Below are 8895 nucleotides of genomic sequence, written 5' to 3' on the forward strand. Positions count from 1 at the left end.
TGGCTCAAGCCTGAGTTCACACGTTTGCCTCCCCTGCCTCCCAACGCCCCCTGAAGTGGCAGCAAAGATATAAAAAGGAAATCAATCCTTGGCTGCGCTGAGCACAGCAGGGGTGGCTCTCTGTGCTAGGGATTCTGATGACTTTCTGAAAGCCAGGGAGGAGCTGGGAACACAGGGACGGGTGACCTGGAGAGGCGCAGCTCAGAAGATGTTTAGGGAAGGGCTGCAGGTTACTCTTCAATACTGCTGGAGAAACAGACCATGTGCAGTAGGACTTTCATAGGGCCCCGGTAAGCATAGGAAAGAATAGATTTCCTCATTTTGCATCTGCCTGGCATGGTCCGCATTGACATGGAGGTATGTAACCAGGGTCTGGCCGTTGCTGCCCAGCTCCTGTTCCTGGGGCAGGAACTTCCACTGGGGGCCTAGGGCTTTGGGGGTGGGGGCACACGTAGACCTCAAGGGGCTAGAAGCTCCTGAGGCCATGAGCAAACATTATTGCTTTCTTGGGCATTTTTACGGGGCCATGGGGTCAAGGGGCCATCACGTTGGTTAGATGTGCAAAAAACTTCATGACTCAGGGCTGAGGGCACTATTAGAGTTTTATGACGACTTTCCTAGTTTCTCGTAGATGCTTGGTGGCTGAGTGGCTCCCCTTGGCTCTTAGTCATCAGCACTTTCTGTCCCTACTACCAAAATAGCACTTTTCAGCCCAGCTGGTGTGGTAGTGGTTGAGCATCGACCTATGAGTCAAGAGGTCACCGTTTTGATTCCCTGTCACTGCACATGCCCAGATTATGGGCTCCATTCCCAGTGTGGGGCATACAGGAGGCAGCAGACCAATGATCCTCTCTCACTACTGATGTTTCCATCTCTCTCTCTCTCCCTTTCTCTCTAAAGTCAATAAAATATAGTAAAAAACATACTCTTACTTAAAAAAAAAAATAGCACTTTTCTGAATGCTTCTGTGTATCTTGTCCTATTTGTGTCTCACAATAGCCCAAGGAGAAGGACAGGCATGTAGCGCCATCCTTCTTGAGAAACGAGGGCTCTCAGACACAGTGAGGTTAAGGGGTTCACCCAGGCATGTAGCCAAGCAGTGGCAGAGCGTCCCGGGCCTCCGGCCTCCAGGCCCTGGCCCGCCCCTCTTTGCTGCTTCCTTAGTCTCCTAACAAACCAGAGGAGCCCTGCTGGCCTCCGCACTCGCCAAGTCCACAGAAGCAGCAGACTGTTCGCACGCCTCTAAATACCTGGTCCAGCAACCCAGGGTGTGACCTCGAAATACATCCTGGCCAGAGCCTAAATCCTCACATCTGCCTTTCCCTGAGTAAGAACTATCATTACCAAGGGAGCGGCAGGGGCAAAGGAAATTCCAGTTCCCCTTTGATGCCATCCCCTCCTTGGCCACCCGCGCCCCCCTCCCACCCCCCGGTGGCATCCCTAGCACTTTCTGTCTCCACAGGCCCAGAAGAGATGGCCGTCCCCTCCTTCTGCACCTCCTCTCTGTGTCGGTGTGTCCCACCAAGACCTTTCCTTGGCTTTAAATGATGGTTAATTACCACCCACAGACCTCCGGCCTGTAATGAGGACTGGGATCCGACCAGCAGTCCTTAGAATCAGAGCCGTTCGCACAGATGGCCGAAGCGGCTCTTCTCCTCTCGGTCCCTCCTTGTCTCGGAATAGCAGCCTGCCAGAGAGACTTGTCCCACATCTGCACCCTGACCGGCACAGCTGCCGACACACATCTGCCGGCTCTTCTGGCCAGAAACCACAGCAGTGAGCTGGGATGGCTAATTGGCCATCCTTGTCTCCATCTGTGGGTACATCCAAAGATTCAGCTCTGGGAGGTGCCCAGCTAATTGGCTAGCGGCTGGGTTTTGGATAGACAGCTGTCCTTTGTGGTTATCCCATTCCCGGCCTAGGTGGACCTTGTCACATTCCACTGGAGCCTTAAATTACTCATAGGCATTCGGTGGGCGTGGGGGTTGTCCAAAGTGCCATTTTCACTCCCAGCTCTCAAACCTCGCTTGTTGGGAGGACTGAAGAAGTGAATCCTTGTTTACATGCTAAGAGCAGTTGCTGGCCCGTAGTAAGCCCTTCGAGAATGTCGACTATTGTCACAGGTTTTTGAGATCATGCCCCTAAAGCCCAGACTCTACTGGCCATTATTATGATAAGCCTTATCCAGCACAGGAAGCTTCCAGAAACAAAATCATCCCTTTTCCTACCCTCAGCGTGGAGCCAAACGGGTACTCATTGGAGACATATTGGTGCCTTAGGAGTTACCCTAGATCTGAAGCAGAGGCCTGAACTCCAGTCTTAGCTCTGTCATTAGTTGTCCGTACAATCTAGTCCGAGTCCCTTTAGTCTCTAGGGTTCATTCCCTGGAGGTGGATATACCACAGTTTATTTTTCCATTTACCTGTTGACAGCCTCTGGGTTGTATCCAGGGTCCCTGTTATTTTTAAACATATACAGGACACTCTAATCTGTCTTCTGTTCGGTACCCAGACGTGGCGGAGTGGCCCTGACCAGGACACTGGGATTCTCTTTCCCTCCCGGGGCAGCAGCCTTTGTAAGTCCCAGAGAACCTGGTTCCACCCAGAAACCTGCTAATCCAATCTCTTTACGGGTAACTAGTACAACTCTATGTAAGGGGGTTAGGATAGCGCTTGACCAGGCTGCACTCAAACAAAAGGACCAAGCAATAGGTCTTGAAAAATCACCGAATATTTTTCAAATTTACATCCAATGACAGAATCGGAAAAACCAGCCACGCTTGTTTTATAATCCACTTGTTTTTCAGGATGATATTGGTGTTTTGTAAATAAAAACACCCCTTCTCTCCCCCCAAAACCCACCCAGATTTCTTGATTACTTCAATTTTAGAAATGCCAAGTTAAACAAATTTAAATTTAACTTGATTTATTACAAACTTTGCAGAGCCTTTAACACGTTAATGGTAATGTTCACAATACATTCTAAGGGCCATGTTATGGGATGTGAATTTAATTTGAAATTTTCCAAATGTACATATTTAATTTAATTGCCAAATATTTTTCCTTGTAAACTGATACTTCACAGAACACACTTTGAGACGTGCTCTTTTCAGACTTAATGATTCCCAAAAGCAACTTAAAAAAATCTCTTTATCGATTTCAGAGAGGAAGGGAGAGGGATAAAGGGATAGAAACATCAATAAGGGGAAAAAATAATTGATTGGCAATCTTCTGCATGCCGCCTGTTAGGGATCAAGCCCACAATCTGGGCATGTGCCCTGATCGGGAATGGAACTATGACCTCCTGGTTCATAGGTAGATGCTCAATCAGCGAGTCGTTCGGGCCAGACCCCCAAAGCAATTTTAATGTAAAGGAAAAGGCAAGTGGATAATAAAATACAGGAAAGTGAACCTAAGTTAGAATCAAGATTTTTTAAATCCGGGGATCCAGTTTCAGGGGATTCCTTGAATCACAAATAGATGGTCTGTTAGTGCATAAACCAATGACTTCTATCATCTCCCTTTTCTAAGTCCTTTGTTGTGCTAGCATTGGCACAACATGATAAGCCTTATCCAGCACAGGAAGTCCTTTGTCCCAATATGACAATATTAATGCTATTTTGTTTTATAGTAAGTGGCTCCCCAGTGGACCCTTCTCCCTGTGGACTCAGAATTGTTTTAGGCAATTGTTTTCTCAGCTAGCTTCTCTTGGCCCTTGATCGCGCTCATCCCTCCAGATGTAGGCGGCCCTGTGGGGCCACCCCTCAGCAGTGGGGGACCTGCCACCTGCATTGTCTAGGCTCCACCCAACAGGTGTGCTCTTCCTGATGAGAACGTGCTGGTGCTTACAGGATTCCATAAAGCTCCATCTTTTTGCTTGATAAGCTCTCTACTGTAATCCAAACTCTGTAAACGAGCCATTCCTTTGCATAATGAACGGATGAGGCTGTTTTATGCACTTTTATGTTGTTCCAAGTCTGTGGTTTTACTAAATTTCCACCTCAAAGATATGTAATTAGAGTCTCAACAATCTGCTATCTTAGCCCCACCCCCCTCCTCTGGAATCCACAATAATCTCACAGGCTGGTTTCTGGCAGAAACAAACTCACAGTAGAGTGTGTGTGTGTGTGTGTGTGTGTGTGTGTGTGTGTGTAGTGTGCATGTCCATACTCATGTGCATATGTTTGTCTGTCGGTTTGTGTGGCTTCAGTTTAGAAAGTGAGATGGTTGGGTGGATGAGGCCTGGGTGCCAGATGTCTCCCTTTTGCTGACCTCTGGCTTTTGGGCCCACTCTGGGGCTGTTCACCATCTCCTCTCCCAGGCCCCAGGCCCCATAGAGGTTTATCTTCTCACTGTCTCTACATAAACCTTGTCATTTCCCACCCAAGCTTTTGCTCATGTGGTTCCCACAGTTCTTCTCTCTTCCAAAGTCGTTTTTCTTCTCAGACTCTGTTTTTTTCCAGGAAACCTCTTTGCCCTTTTGTCCTTAACAATCTTTCCTTATTGTTGTACTATAAGTAGATCCCACAAAGCTCAGCATTATATGTTTGTTTATTTTTGTGTTGACCAGAAGTTAAGCTCCTTCAGATTGGAGACCGCATCCAATATTTCCCTGTACATGTGCTCAATCGGCAGTGATCATCTGACTGCCTTTGGCTGGGGAGGAGATAATGGAGCCACATCTTATGAGGCTCCAGACAAGGCTCCACACTTCTGTATTAATTGTTATTCACTGGATTATACCGCATCTCAATTTTCTAGAGATAGAAGTTGGGCTGAAGCAGATCCAACCCAGGCTCTATCCAAGGTGGATATAAAAAGCCATATCAAGATGGCCTGCTCATAGCCACCTCAGTTTTCAGAGCAGCCTGTGTGTGACCTGGGTGCTATGTGTTCTGTGCAAAGTCCTTCCCCTCCCTTGGCCCAGCCCTAGGAGAGGACCCCAGCAGAAAATAGACCACCAATGCCATAAATTGTGTGATATGGTGAGGCAGATAGTGAGTTTTGGAATCAAATACATTAGGGTTTATTTCTTGGCTTTGAATTTCCTAATTATGTGACATTGGGTAAATTAGCTCACCATTCTGACCTGTGATTTTTCACATTTAAAATGAGATGGCTAATGCCTTCAGGGTAAGGTGGCTGGGACAATAGACCTTACTGAAAGGCTGCCATGATCACCATCGGAAATTGGTGGCAAACAATGGAGGGCAAAGAATGCATCTAGTCAGATTTATATCACCTTTCCCCACAGTTATCACTGAGGCCTACTCAGGGTCATCTTGTACAACATTATCTCCCGTGAATTCTAGCTCAGCCTGCTGGTCAGATCACAGGAGATGTGGCAGATCTGAGATCCAGGGTAACCCGGGTGTCCTGGGCCATCCAAAATGCAGCTGTTGTGCTTTTCCCCTAACTCTAGCTTACTTCCTGCTTTGCAGTGTAATCTCAGGGGCCTCAACACCTTTTTCTAAATCCTATTCTCTGATCCCAAAGAAAGAGAGACAGTCCCAGTCCTTATCCTGAGGCTCAATGTAAAGGAATCCTCAAAGGAACAGGGGGTGAATGAAAAGGTTAACACATTCTCACCAACCATTTAGGAATGCTGGAAATGAGAGATGCCTTGGGGCTATTGAAACTGAGGCCCAGAGAGTGGAAACTGACCAGCTCAAGGACACAGCCAAGGAGCAGTAAAACCAGGCCTCAAGCATTTATTGCCTGGCTTCCAGTTCACTTCTCTGACCCCACTCCATGGAGCATTCTGTGCATCAAAGAACAGCCACTGGGCGGGGCCCTTGTTCTACATCCTTGGCATTCCTAAGAACTCCCTGAATTTCTTCCATGCCCTGGTTACTTGTCTCTCTTGCTGAGAGAAATGACAGAGGAGTAAAGTCAACTCCACTGAGCAAATTCTTTATTAATGGATGACAGCCCTGCCAGTGTGGCTCAGTGATTGAATGTGGATCTATGAATCAGGAGGTCACAGTTCGATTTCTGGTCAGGACACATGCCCTGATTGAGGGCTTGATCCCCAGTAAAGGGCATACAGAAGGTAGCCAATTGATTATGTTTCTATCTCTCCCTCTCCCTTTCTTTTTCTGAATTCAATAAAAATATTGAAAAAAATCTAAAATATACAATATATTAATGGATTACATAGGCAGAATCTAGAAGTGGGGTGTATTAAGGTTTTACACTCACTGCTCATTCATTTATTCACTTTAATTCTGATGCTAATATGTCCATGGCATTCAGTTATTCACATAGACACACAAAGACACAAACACATATATTATCACTTTTGCTATCATTACCCCCTCCAAATTTTGTGGATACATAAACAACCATTCTATTTCCTCCTAAGTCTGTGGATCAACAGTTTGTGCTGGGCTCAGCTCTGGAAGATCCTGACAGAAAGTGGAAAACTATCAGATGGTGCCACACTTGGTACTTCCTCCAGAAGTCACTAAAGTGGTTGTAGCCACAGGGTGGCTTGACTAGATCTCAGTGTCAAAGATGGCCTCACCCACACGTCTGTTATTCAGGCTTCTCTCTCCACACAGTCTCCCATCCTCAAGAAAGTGATGGCAGAATTCTTATCTAAGAGAGCAAGGGTGGCATCTGTGAGACCTAGACAAGGAAACCATGTCATGTCACACCTGCCATATTCTATTGTCCTGTTTAATTGTCAAAGCAAGTCACAGGGCCAGCCAAGATTCAAGGAAAAGAGACATAGACTCTATTTCTTTTTCTTTTCTTTTTAAAAAAATATATTTTATTGATTTTTCACAGAGAGGAAGAGAGAGGGATAGAGAATTACAAACATCAATGAGAGAGAAACATCGATCAGCTGCCTCTTGCACACCTCCCTTGACTGGAATCGAACCCTGTACCTTTCAGTCTGCAGGCCGATGCTCTATCCACTGAGCCAGACCGGTTTCAGCTAGACTCTATTTCTTGAGGGGATAGCAAAGTCTCATTTAATGGAGTGTGCATACAGGACCAGAAAGGGTTGTTCCTGTGGCCATTCTGTCTCTGTCTCTATCATCTATATATCATTGCCTTATCTGGATATAGATATACACGTAAACATAAATATAAATAGATGGATCAATATTCTTGAATATAGCAATGTTTTTATTTATTTATCTAAAATATATTTTTAAAAATTGATTTTTAAAAAGAAGAAGGGAGAGAGATAGAAAGGGAAAGAACATCAACGAGAGAGACATCCATCAGCTGCCTTCTGCATGCCGTCTACTGGGAACCGAGCCTGCAACCAAGGTACATGCCCTTGACCAGAATTGAACCTGGGACTCTTCAGTCCAAGGGCAGATGCTCTATCTACTGAGCCACACCAGGTAGGGCTGCATAAATATTTACATCTAAATGCAAATACAAGCAAACACAGGTTCTTGTCCCAGGGGAGCTCACAGTCTAGTTGCACAGACTTAGTTTGAGATTTGAAAAGTGACACTAAGAAAGGCAAAATGAGCTCAGGGAAGGGAGAGATCCCTGTGGGCCCACGTGAGGGTGAGTGGGCACTGCGGGGCTTGAGGGTTCACTGGGAGAACACATGGAATGGGGAGGGAAGGTGTGCGAAGCCTATCCAGGTCCCATGAGTGGAACAGTCCAGAAAAGGTGAGGGGTAGGGTGAGGTGAGGCCAAAATTGGATGGGCAGTTAGACTGAATCAAGCCAACTCCTCAGCGTGCTGGCTGAGGAATTCCGATCTGGATAAGGGGGAGCCATGGAAAGGTACTGAGAAGGCATGGCTTTTATTTTTAAATTGTTTTGGCCATGAGCTTGGGCATTTCCCTTTTCACACTCGCCTGCCCCCACCCTGCCCCAAGCTTCAGGGAAAGATTCTCCCCCTTTTCTTCCAGGAGCGTGGGCAGGTATGCTGGGCCAGCCCGCTGAAAACTGCGGCCAACTGAAGCCACCTCCAGCTTGGCCCGAAGCTGAGCTCTTTACTGGTCCTGAAACTGTGGGTCACTCCCGTCCTTTTATTTAGCACATTTAGTGGAGCCAACTCTCGTCCAGATACTATTCTACAGCCCATATTCATATTTCCTTATTTAAGCCTCAAGACAATCACCACCTTGAACATGAAGAAACCAAGGTCTGGATGAGGAATGGGTTCAAGGTCACATGGGATTCTAATTCAGACACAGACCTGGCCTCTGGCTCCCACCCCCACTCCGGGTCCAGCCTCTTTCCACTGTGCCTGCCACTGACTGGAGAAGTTCTCTCTGCCAAGTGGGCTTTCTTGGGAGTGTGGGGGGCTCCACAAAAAGGGCATATTTGGGCAGGCTCCCCTGGAGGAGTATTTACAGGACATCGAGGGGCCAGTGGGTCCCCCCTTTTTGTCACTGGGCAGGCGGCAGCATGCTGGTGGCCCCTTATCTCTAGGCCCATCAGCTGTGGAGCAGCCTTTGAGCACCTGGAGGAAATGGTGTGGGTTCCACTGGGTGGGGCAGTGGGGGAGGTTGGGGAGAGGGGCAGCACCACAGCAGAGAGCCGCCGGGGACAGGGAGGGTTGGTGGGACTGAAGGACATGCCTCTCACATACTTTTACCTGGGAGGATTTGGGTTAGCTGGATGGTTCTTCTGTGTTAATTTAACCTTGCTTTTGCATTAAAAAAAAATGTTTCTATTCATTTCAGAGAGAGGAAGGGAGAAGGAGAGAATGAGAGAGAAACATCATGATAACAGAGAACCATTGATTGATCACCTCCTGCACGCCCCCCACTGGGGACTGAGCCCACAACCCTGGCATGTGCCCTGACTGGGAATTGAACCGTGACCTTCTGGTTCACAGGTTGATGCTCAACCATTGAGCCACACCAGCCGGGCTGCTTTTGCATTTTTACCCATAAACGTTATGACGCTTTCAC

Source organism: Pipistrellus kuhlii, unplaced genomic scaffold, assembly GCF_014108245.1.
Source record: "Pipistrellus kuhlii isolate mPipKuh1 unplaced genomic scaffold, mPipKuh1.p scaffold_m20_p_21, whole genome shotgun sequence".
NCBI lineage: Eukaryota > Metazoa > Chordata > Mammalia > Chiroptera > Vespertilionidae > Pipistrellus > Pipistrellus kuhlii.